A 12,402-nucleotide genomic window follows, 5' to 3' on the forward strand; every position below is an offset into this window, starting at 1 on the left:
TCACTTTAAGTATATCATAATTCTAGAGATCGTTGAGCCAATCTGGTATTGAATGACAGGACCGAAGCTGTTCCTGAATTCAATGACGACTCGCGCCAATCTGGATAGAATTTCTGATATTTTCGTATGGCACTTTGTGAGTCTCAATTATATTATCACTTTATGTCATAATTCTAGAGTTCGTTGAGCCAATCTGGTATTAAATGACAGGACCGAAGCTGTTCTTGAATTCAATGACGACTCGCGCCAATCTGGATAGAATTTCTGATATTTTCGTATGGCACTTTGTGAGTCTCAATTATATTATCACTTTATGTCATAATTCTAGAGATCGTTGAGCCAATCTGGTATTAAATGACAGGACCGAAGCTGTTCTTGAATTCAATGACGACTCGCGCCAATCTGGATAGAATTTCTGATATTTTCGTATGGTACTTTGTGAGTCTCAAATTATATTATCACTTTATGTCATAATTCTGGAGATCGTTGAGCCAATCTGGTATTGGATGACAGGACAGCAAATTGTATAGAGACATGAAGCAATCTGCTAATGAATTTGACTTACAGGAAAAAACTTGATTCGAACACGGACAGACCAAAATAATTTTCTAAGTGATATTATACTTGTGATATTAAATACAGTGATATGAAATCCCATGATGACTCGAGCTATACTGGTGAGTGTTGTAGTTGTTAACCGATTGATCGTAATATTAAGAACCATCGATGTTATTGGGTATTTCTAGACCATCGAAGTGAAGGGATTCGCGAAAATGTTCTTGGGCATTCTAGACCATCGAAGTGAAGGGATCCGCGAGAGCGCGCGCGATAGCGCGTTGGCGCTCGAGCGATCCGACTGAACGAAGATGGTCTAGAATGCCCAAGAACATTTTCGCGAATCCCTTCACTTCGATGGTCTAGAATGCCCAATAACATACTACTCCCGCCGGCACCGGAAAAACGCTATTATTGAAGGTCATAACTGCATATATCCGCGGTAACCTTAAAGGTGTAGTTTTAACTTGTGCATCGTCTGCAATTGCTGCTCAAAATTACACAAACGGAATGACGGCTCATTCCTTGTTTAGATTTCCTTTACATCTATTAGATGATAGCGGATACTGGAACATCTCAAATGGTACTCAAAGAGCTGAATTGATTTACAATTCTAATCTCATTGTGTATGATGAAGCGCCGATGGCTCATAAATACCTTACAAATTTATTAAATAGATCATTGCAAGATTTGATGAGGTCAGACAAAATTTTTGGTTCTAAAATAATTATTTTTGCAGGAGATTTTCGTCAAATTCCTCCTGTAGTCCCAGAAGCACGAACGAATTTTGATATATTAAACGCGTCACTAAAAACTTCTCCTATTTGGAAACAATTGAAAAAATTTAGTTTGGTAACTTCACAGAGATGTAAGGATGACGCACAGTATGCAGAATTTCTTTTAAAACTGGGTTCAAATTCATTACCTACTCTTAGGTTAGAAACAAATAATAATGATTTGCAATTAGTCCAACTTGAATCCATTGATTATGTTACTGAATTAGAAGATTTAATTGATTTTGTATTCCCAGAAGTTACCCTTACTGAGCCAGGCGTATGCTCCTTCAGAGCGATTCTATGCACCCGTAACGATGCAGTTAGAGAAATTAATGCCGTTATTTTAGACAAACTACCAGGAGAAGTATTACATTTTTATGCCATAGACAAAGTTTTAAGCGACAACGCTGATCAAGTATATTTTAGTCCCGAATTTTTACATACACTTCGACCACAAGGTGTTCCAGATTTCGATTTGCAATTAAAATTAGAATGTGTTTGTGTAATCACGCGTAATCTTAGTTTCGCGGACGGCTTAGTAAATGGCACCAAAGTAATAGTTGTTGAAACATCTCCATATATTATTAAAGTTCGGAAACAAGGTGAACTAGGAGATTATTTGATCCCTCGAATTCTTTTTAAAGCGCCTATAGAACATAACAGCCCTTACGAGATGTGTCGCCGTCAATTCCCATTGCAGGTGTGTTACGCAATGACAATTCACAAGAGCCAGGGTCAAACGATTAGTCGCGTGGGGGTCGATCTTAGATCTGATATGTTTAGTCACGGTCAACTGTATGTAGCTTTAGGTCGCGTTCGCGAAAGACGTGACATAAAAGTACTACTACCCAGGCACCGAATCGAAAATGACCAACCTTTCTCGAATAACGTTATCATATCAGAACTTTTAAGTTTAACGTAACTTTATTTAGGGTGGCACTTCTTGAAAAGACTGAACAGTTCATCTCTGTTATTAAGCTTATTGGGTTTTTTAGATCGGTTAAATCATGTGCTGAAATTATCGTATATTGCGAATTATTTATTATTATTTATATTCATTCTATCTTGTTTTTTCTTCTTTTCGTATAATTTAACGATAGAACTGACTTTAACAAGCTTGCACTCGATTTGATGATGGTTACATTGAATTTCAAAGCTAGGTTTACCATTTTATTAGTCACAATCACTGAATTAAAATGTGTGTTAATCAATTGGCAATGTGTGCATGCCCTTCCCAGCCGTTAACGCTGTGGAGGCTCATCTTTAGGGGACGAGAGAACGGGCGTGAAGTGAACTGGCAGGATGAACACTTGGCTGCGGGTGCGACCGGTGCATGAGAGTGAAGTGGAGCTGGCTGGAAGATGGAGGCAGGTATCACTCGATTGCTTTAGCTGAGTTCCACTCAGATTAAGTAAGCTGTCATATGGATGAATGTCGCAGGTTGGAATGATCCGGAGTAGAACTGTCGGTGTCGTTCCCATCGTCGTAGGCATTTTCGGTGGATTTTGTAGGTCGTTCAACAATGGTTGCGTGAGTTTTAGCTGTCAAGCTGCTATGCCGTGCTAGCCGATTCTTGCGATCTGGGATACAAGGGATGGACGTATCCTGTGGAATGATCGTGTCAGTGAAGGTTTGAATGTCGCTTAGGACTGGAAAGGAGGGAGTACGGAAACTGTAATCAGTATTCAGGATCTCGCTGTACATGGACAATGTTTAGTTTAGGTGTATTAAAGTGGTAATTGTTCGAAGTTATTTGAAAAGAATTCTGTTTCAGTGTTTAAGCGCTAAAACTGTTTGTTTTTTGTAAGCAAACGTATGATTTATTGATGTTCATTTTTTACTTTATAACGCTAACGCCTTTCAAATAATATTGTTACCAAATTTAAGTGCGTATATAAACAATAAATTAATACTAAAATATTTCGATGAAGACACCAATAATGTTTATCGATACATTTTTCTCCTAAGTGCTACTTTCTCAACTTAAAGCAATAAGTTATGCAGTAATTATACTTCTACGAGTATATTTAAACAAATCATCATTCAAAAGCATTTTACCCAATACCTAACTTACATTACGTAAAATTAATCTTTGTCATTTTAGTCACTTATTTTTTTATCATTCACTAAGCAGTAAGCAAAATATATTTACTAAAATAATAAAAAAAAAATACGATATTCATGGTAAGTTGGATTAGCTATTTTATAACACAAACGGCTTGATATTTTCATGCATTAATTCAGGAAAATAAATGTATAATGAAAAATAAGTTTTTATAACCGATTAAATTTGTGTAATGTGTAGTGTATACATTTTAATGTATTTAACATTTGCAAATTATATTGATTTGTAAAAAATATAAGTTCCATTAAAATTGTACTAAAGAATATTTTATACTAGCGTATATTAGTAACTTAAGTTAGAATTAAGTAAATAAACAAGAAAATATACGCCTTAAATCTATACTTATAATAAATCTGTAGAGAGGTCAATTCTGTACATTAAATATTTTTTCAAAATAACTATCAGGGGGTGATAAGTGGTCGATACTGATGCCAAAAATGCAATCAGTAAAATTTTTGTCTGTCTGTCTGTCTGTCTGTCTTTCTGTCTGTCTGTCTGTCTGTCTGTCTGTCTGTATGTTCCTTATAGAAACAAAAACTACTGGACGGATTTTAATGAAACTTGGTACAATTATTCTTCACACTCCTGGACAGGTTATAGTATACTTTTCATCACGCTACAATCAATAGGAGCAGAGTAGTGAAGGGAAATTCTTTTGTATGAAAAATCTAAACCACTCAAGTTAGACGTTTGAAATTTGGCATGCAGGTATCTTAGATATCGTAGAGGTGCACTAAGAAAGGAATTTCCGAAATTCCCACGGGAACGGGAATTAGCGGGAAAATCCTTTGGTATGAAAAATCTAAACCACTCAAGTTAGACGTTTGAAATTTGGCATGCAGGTACCATAGGTACCGTAGAGGTGCACTAAGAAAGGAATTCCCGAAATTCCTACGGGAACGGGAATTAGCGGGAAAATCCTTTTGTATGAAAAATCTAAACCACTCAAGTTAGACGTTTGAAATTTGGCATGCAGGTACCTTAAATACCGTAGAGGTGTACTAAGAAAGGAATTTCCGAAATTCCCACGGGAACGGGAATAAGCGGGAAAATCCTTTGGTATGAAAAATCTAAACCACTCAAGTTAGACGTTTAAAATTTGGCATGCAGGTACCATAGGTACCGTAGAGGTGCACTAAGAAAGGAATTCCCAAAATTCTCACGGGTACGGGAATTAGCGGGAAAATCCTTTTGTATGAAAAATCTAAACCACTCAAGTTAGTCGTTTGAAATTTGGCATGCAGATACCTTAAGTACCGTAGAGGTGCACTAAGAAAGGAATTCCCGAAATTCCCACGAGAACGGGAATTAGCGGGAAAATCCTTTTGTATGAAAAATCTAAACCACTCAAGTTAGACGTTTGAAATTTGTCATGCAGGTACCTTAGGTACCGTAGAGGTGTATTAAGAAAGGAATTCCCGAAATTCTCACGGGAACGGGAATTAACGGGAAAATCCTTTTGTATGAAAAATCTAAACCATTCAAGTTAGATGTTTGAAATTTGGCTCGCAGGTACCTTATATACCGTAGAGGTGCACTAAGAAAGGAATTCCCGAAATTCCCACGGGAACGGGAATTAGCGGGAAAATCCTTTTGTATGAAAAATCTAAACCACTCAAGTTAGACGTTTGAAATTTGGCATGCAGATACCTTAAGTACCGTAGAGGTGCACTAAGAAAGGAATTCCCGAAATTCCCACGAGAACGGGAATTAGCGGGAAAATCCTTTTGTATGAAAAATCTAAACCACTCAAGTTAGACGTTTGAAATTTGTCATGCAGGTACCTTAGGTACCGTAGAGGTGTATTAAGAAAGGAATTCCCGAAATTCTCACGGGAACGGGAATTAACGGGAAAATCCTTTTGTATGAAAAATCTAAACCATTCAAGTTAGATGTTTGAAATTTGGCATGCAGGTACCTTAGTTAACTTAAAGCTTAGTTGCAACAGGATATTGCAAAATTCCCACGGAAACGGGAGTTAGTGGGAAAAAAATATTTGTATGAAACAATCAAAAACCGCGTAAGATAGATGTTTTCAATTCAATTAAATTATTTATTGCATTCCATGTAGTACAATGGGGTGTTACATAGTTAACTTAAAGCTTAGTTAATAATAATAATAATAAAAAATGTTTATTTACTTTAAAGGTAGATTTTTACAATACAAGGGCTCGGGGTCTCCTTTTAAGCAAGAAGTTGCTTGTAGTAGGAGGCTCCGCTCTTCCATAACTATTTTATACATATGTAAACTAATAATTAAGTGTACGTGTGTATGTGAGGGTGTGTGTGAGTATGTGTAGTGTATGTGCGCTTATGCAGTGTATATGTACGTTATATAATTATGTTATTCTATATATTCGTTAGCAAGATAGATTCTACTTCTGCGTAGGTTTTTTGATTTAACCAAGCTGTAACAGATTTTTTACAGTTATAATGTGACATAGGATATATATTTAGTTTTTTATTTAATAAATTATATATATAAGATGACTGTTTATTGTATTGCCTCATTGCAAATGTAGTTTTAACTCTTACTATCGGAGCAACATCATGTTTTCTTCTCTTATTATTAAATAAATTTGGATCAAAAGGGAGTGCAAGATGTTTTTTAAGAATAAGATGTAGAATGTACAGTTTTCTTATCGTAAGAATATCCGATTTTGTATATAGGAGATCTGTAGGATACCTGAAGGGTTTGAAGAGCATCACTTTTATAAGTGATCTCTGGGCTCTTTCCAATTCCAAAAATTTAGTTTTTGTAGCACCACCCCAAATAGGCAAGCAGTACGATATAATTGATTGGCCTAATGCTGTGTAAATTTGTTTTATTAGCCTTTTAGAGGTTACATGGCGCAGGGTTTTGAAGATCCAAATAAGTTTGCGGATTCTCTTCATTATTAGCTCACTGTGGTCATGCCAGGATAGCCTTTGGTCGACAATAACGCCTAAGTATTTAGTGTCATGAACTTTCTCTAGCACTGTGCAGTTACAATCAGCCGCTGCCGGGGGTTGACATCTGTGGATTTTAATTTGGAAATCAGCTGTCGGTTGAGTGACTTCATACATGGTGAAACAAATATAGTTTGTTTTAGCGGTGTTAAGGGTCAATAGATGGGAATCCAACCATTCCACTATTTTAATAAGTCCAGACTCGGCGATCAAACGAACTTCGTTCCATGTCCTGCCATAGAAGACTACAGCAGTGTCATCTGCGTAGGAGAATATGTGACCTTTCTCTAAAACCAAATTACATAGGTGGTTTATGTATATCAGAAAAAGGGTCGGTCCAAGTACACTTCCCTGGGGAACTCCGTAAGTATTGATGCTCTCAGAACTGGTGTAATCTCCCACCTTTACAGTTTGCTTACGTTCGCTTAGATAACTTGCAAGCAATCTCAGGGGTACATCTCGTATACCTATCTTCTCAAGGCTGTGTAGAAGAATGGGGACCGAGACTGTGTCAAAGGCTTTTTTTAAGTCGAGGAAGACAGCCAAGCACTTACCTCCACCATCCAGTTTATCTGTAACAGTGGAAGCAAGCGCAAGGATGGCATCCTCAGTTGACTTTCCCTTTCTAAAGCCATATTGTGAATTTGATAAAATATTATATTTGTTTAAATATTTGATCATACGAACATTAATTAATTTTTCCAATATTTTAGAGATGGCTGTTAGTACGGATATTGGCCTATAATTGGCACAGTCGATTTTGTCTCCATTCTTATAAACAGGTGTTATAACAGCCTTTTTAAGGGCATTCGGAAAAACTCCTTGTCGGAAACAGAGATTCACCAGTTGAGTAATTATTGGGACTACTAGTTCATGTACTTCTTTTAGGAAAAAGGTGGGAATGTTGTCCCATCCGGCAGAACTATCCGACTTCAAGCCCATTAAAACCGCATGCACCTCCACAGGATCAGTCTCTAAAAGAACAAATGATGACAGTTTTGTGTTTGAAGAGGTATTGAGCCGCTTGATATTATTAGGCTTATGATGAGACGTATTTCTTGACATAATATCGTTTGCTAGATGGTTCCCAATATTAACAAAGTATGTGTTAATTTTATTAACCGCTTCCTGCGGGGTCGCAGCCACTTCTAGTAGTCTGGTATTTGATGACATAATTTTATTTCTGTTTGTAATGGTGTTAATAGCTTTCCATAACTTTTTAGGGTCCTTGCTCGACTTTGCTATCTGATCACGATCAAATTTTCTTTTTAATTTCCTGATTAAGCAATTGCAGTGATTTCTATAACGCTTATAAGTAATTTTTAAGATTTCATTTTCAGGGTTAGTTTTTAGCTTTTTTTGCATAGAATTTCTATTTGTGATGCACCTTAATAGGCCAAGAGTCATCCAAGGTTTTATCAATCGACATTTTTGTGGTATTCTTAGTTTAGCGTACTTAGCTAGTTGCAACTGGATATTGCAAAATTCCCACGGGAACGGGAGTTAGCGGGACAAAACATTTATATGATAAAATCTAAACAGCGTAAGATAGATGTTTTCAATCTAGCATGCATGCTACGAATAAAAGCATGCATGCATACCTTAGTAAATATAAATTTTAGTTATGGCTGTATTTTGAAAAATGGGAATTGGCGGGTAAAAAAAATTGTATGAAAAAATCTAAACTGCATAAGTTAGATGCTTGAAATTTGACATGCATATATTATATACCTTAGTGAATGCAAAGTTAAAAATTTCCCTGGGAACGGGAAGCGAGTTAGAGGCTTGAAATTTGTAGCTCGCGGTAGTGGCAACCAAGAAACGTCGCGGCCGCGGCGGCGTTTGTGGGGCGGCGACAGCGGTGGCGAGGCGCGGAGGGGGGGCAAATACCCGAGTGAGCAACCGGAACGCGGCAGACGCGTGAGGGCAGACGTCGTTGATGGTCGTGTCAAATATTGAATTTTGCGGGCGAACTTTTCACTATTCTTGGATGGTTCAAATCTTTCGTAGGTAGTTTTCTGTTGAATTTTCCAGGCGGACGTTTCACGGCGTATTTCTGTTGTAATTTTTAAATTTTGTTTAAATTTTCGAAACTGATCGTATTTTCCTAAAATATCAAACCAAATCATAAACTAATAATCTAGAAATTAATAACAATTCATTATTTAACTGAGCTACTTATACTGTAACCTCATTTAAAAATAATAAAATTAAGCATTTTTTAACCTTTCTCCTTTTATAACACGCCACGCGGACGGAGTCGCGGGCAAAAGCTAGTAATAAATATAAGGAAGAAAGGAAACTACCCGGATGCCTGTTTACTCGTCATCAAGGAAAATTTAAGAAATAACATTACTACAAATGTCTGCTCGAAGAAATATTCAAAAACTTAAACAAATGCCAAGCTGGAAATCGATTAATGAGTACACATAAACGCTACATAGTAAAACTCGCGTGTCCTGTGATGGATACATTATTATACATTAGCATTCAATGGTGTATGAATCGTCATCGTCATTGTGTCAGCAAAGACGCTTCATCAATTGCACAGATTTGTGGCTACAAATATATAAATGAAAAGTGTTATTTAGAACATTATTTATTGTGTTGTGGAATAAAATAGGTCAATAATTACCTGTATCCGGCAGTGACGAACAATTTCATTCATAAACATCTATACTTATAATAAATCTGTAGAGAGGTCAATTCTGTACATTAAATATTTTTTCAAAATAACTATCAGGGGGTGATAAGTGGTCGATACTGATGCCAAAAATGCAATCAGTAAAATTTTTGTCTGTCTGTCTGTCTGTCTGTCTGTCTGTCTGTCTGTCTGTCTGTCTGTATGTTCCTTATAGAAACAAAAACTACTAGACGGATTTTAATGAAACTTGGTACAATTATTCTTCACACTCCTGGACAGGTTATAGTATACTTTTCATCACGCTACAATCAATAGGAGCAGAGTAGTGAAGGGAAATTCTTTTGTATGAAAAATCTAAACCACTCAAGTTAGACGTTTGAAATTTGGCATGCAGGTACCTTAGATACCGTAGAGGTGTACTAAGAAAGGAATTCCCGAAAATCCTACGGGAACGGGAATTAGCGGGAAAATCTTTTTGTATGAAAAATCTAAACCACTCAAGTTAGACGTTTGAAATTTGGCATGCAGATACCTTAAGTACCGTAGAGGTGCACTAAGAAAGGAATTCCCGAAATTCCTACGAGAACGGGAATTAGCAAGAAAATCCTTTTGTATGAAAAATCTAAAACCACTCAAGTTAGACGTTTGAAATTTGTCATGCAGGTACCTTAGGTACCGTAGAGGTGCATTAAGAAAGGAATTTCCGAAATTCCCACGAGAACGGGAATTAGCGGGAAAATCCTTTTGTATGAAAAATCTAAACCATTCAAGTTAGATGTTTGAAATTTGTCATGCAGGTACCTTAGATACCGTAGAGTAAGAAAGGAATTCCCGAAATTCCCACGGGAACGGGAATTAGCGGGAAAATCCTTTTGTATGAAAAATCTAAACCACTCAAGTTAGACGTTTGAAATTTGGCATGCAGGTACCTTAGATACAGTAGAGGTGTACTAAGAAAGGAATTTCCGAAATTCTTACGAGAACGGGAATTAGCGGGAAAATCCTTTTGTATGAAAAATCTAAACCACTCAAGTTAGATGTTTGAAATTTGTCATGCAGGTACCTTAGATACCGTAGAGGTGTACTAAGAAAGGAATTCCCGAAATTCCCACGGGAACGGGAATTAGCGGGAAAATCCTTTTGTATGAAAAATCTAAACCACTCAAGTTAGACAATTGAAATTTGGCATGCAGGTACCTTAGATACCGTAGAGGTGCACTAAGAAAGGAATTCCCGAAAATCCTTTTGTATGAAAAATCTAAACCACTCAAGTTAGACGTTTGAAATTTGGCATGCAGGTACTTTAGTAAACTTAAAGCTTAGTTGCAACAGGATATTACAAAATTCCCACGGGAACGGTAGTTAGCGGGAAAAAACATTTGTATGAAAAAATCAAATCTAAATAAAAGGAGAAACTGACTGACTCAGTGACTGACATATCAACGCATAGCCTGAACGGCTAAACGTAGGCATTTGAAATTTGGAAGGGACATAGCTTAGGTACCGTAGAGGTGCACTAAGAAAGGAATTCCCGGAATTCCCACGGGAACGGAAATTAGCGGGAAAATCTTTTTGTATGAAAAATCTTAACCGCTTAAGTTAGACGCTTGAAATTTGGAATGCAGGTACCTTAGTTAACTTAAAGCTTAGTTGCAACAGGATATTGCAAAATTCCCACGGAAACGGGAGTTAGTGGGAAAAAAACATTTGTATGAAAAAATCGAAACCGCGTAAGATAGATATTTTCAATTCAATTCAATTAAATTATTTATTGCATTCCATGTAGTACAATGGGGTGTTACATAGGCATAGGAACTAAAACATGGACCCTGTAGGGCACAGCAACGTTGAAGGGAAGAGAGGAAGTGTGTATTAAAATTAAAACTCAATGAACAATCAATTAAAAAAAAACAATTCAATCAATTGATTCAATCTAGCATGCATGCATACCTTAGTAAATATAAAGTTTATTTTTGGCTGTATTTTGAAAAATGGGAGTTATTGGGAAAAAAAAATGTACTTATGAAAAAATCTAAACTGCATAAGTATGCACTCCCACACACACAAAGATCTCTCTCTTATATAACACGCCACGCGGACGAAGTCGCGGGCAAAAGCTAGTAGACAATAAAATAAGAATTAGAGCTTTTAAGTAGGTAGGTACTTACCATTTTACTGTTCTCACTTAAGTACATTAGTTATTTGAAAAAGAGAAAATCAGTAGAGAAAGATGTAGATTACTTTCATATATATATTTTAAGGCTAACTTTCTTAAAATCTTAATGAGTAGTTTCTTATATATTACATATTTTATCTAAATGTTGATCAATAATTGTTAAATTATTAATAACACAAAATCGACTTACCTTTGGAAATCTTGGAATACAAGTGAAAAAAATAACGATTGTCACCTTTTTCGCGCCAACTGACGCCAACAATTTTTTTTTTAATTTTTGGCCTGGTTACAAACACAGAGAAATATGCACTCATATATTTTTTTTAAAATGTCATCTTAATGTTAAAGACAAATGGATTGAAAATACTTGACATTTTAGGGGGTATTTGTTAATATTTCACTTAATTGTCTGACAAGGATGAGTCTTTCCAACGGTCCAAAAAAAATTCCAAGTTTACTTTTTTTTAAATAAAGGCAGTCCATGCATGAGGCTAAAAAAAGAAATTCACTGGCAAAGCAGATTCAAACAGCCAACATCGAAAAAATATTGAGGTACTTATTTACTTTGCTTGGAATATATAGATGTCGATGGAATGAATAAATAAGCAATGGCCCCGATTCCTGCAGACATCTCTTAATTTTACTTTAAGTTATACCAGTCATTTTCTTATCCGCCGAAAAGGAAAGGGACGGATGATTGACAGCTCTTAATTTTAGAAGAATGCGTAAATAAATGAATAACCCGGGCGAATTTTTAGACGGTTGTTTTAGATTTGTGCTTAAAATTGACGTGTGTTCCATAAATTTTATGCTTGTCGATTACCCGTCCCTTTCCTTTTCGGCGGATAAGAAAATGACAGATATAACCTAAAATAAAATTAGATGGTATTTACAGGAATTAGCACCAATATATTGCTTATTATTATATTTAACCCTAAACATTACACAGTGATATAGTCATAATTATTTTTTTGTTTCGGACTTTTTGGCGGAAACGTGAGCGATATGGTTGCTTTCTTCAATGAATAATCTAAATAATTAATATGAAGTGGTGTTTTGTGGTTAATGATCGTATTAAGTTAGAGGTAAAACTTTGGCGATAGTGTAAATGTATTAGAAAAAAAATATTACTCTATTTATGTTATTTTTTTCTGTTTTCGCTTCGTGCCAAAAAACC

Source organism: Pectinophora gossypiella, unplaced genomic scaffold (genome assembly GCF_024362695.1).
Source record: "Pectinophora gossypiella unplaced genomic scaffold, ilPecGoss1.1 Pgos_57, whole genome shotgun sequence".
Taxonomy (NCBI): Eukaryota; Metazoa; Arthropoda; class Insecta; order Lepidoptera; family Gelechiidae; genus Pectinophora; species Pectinophora gossypiella.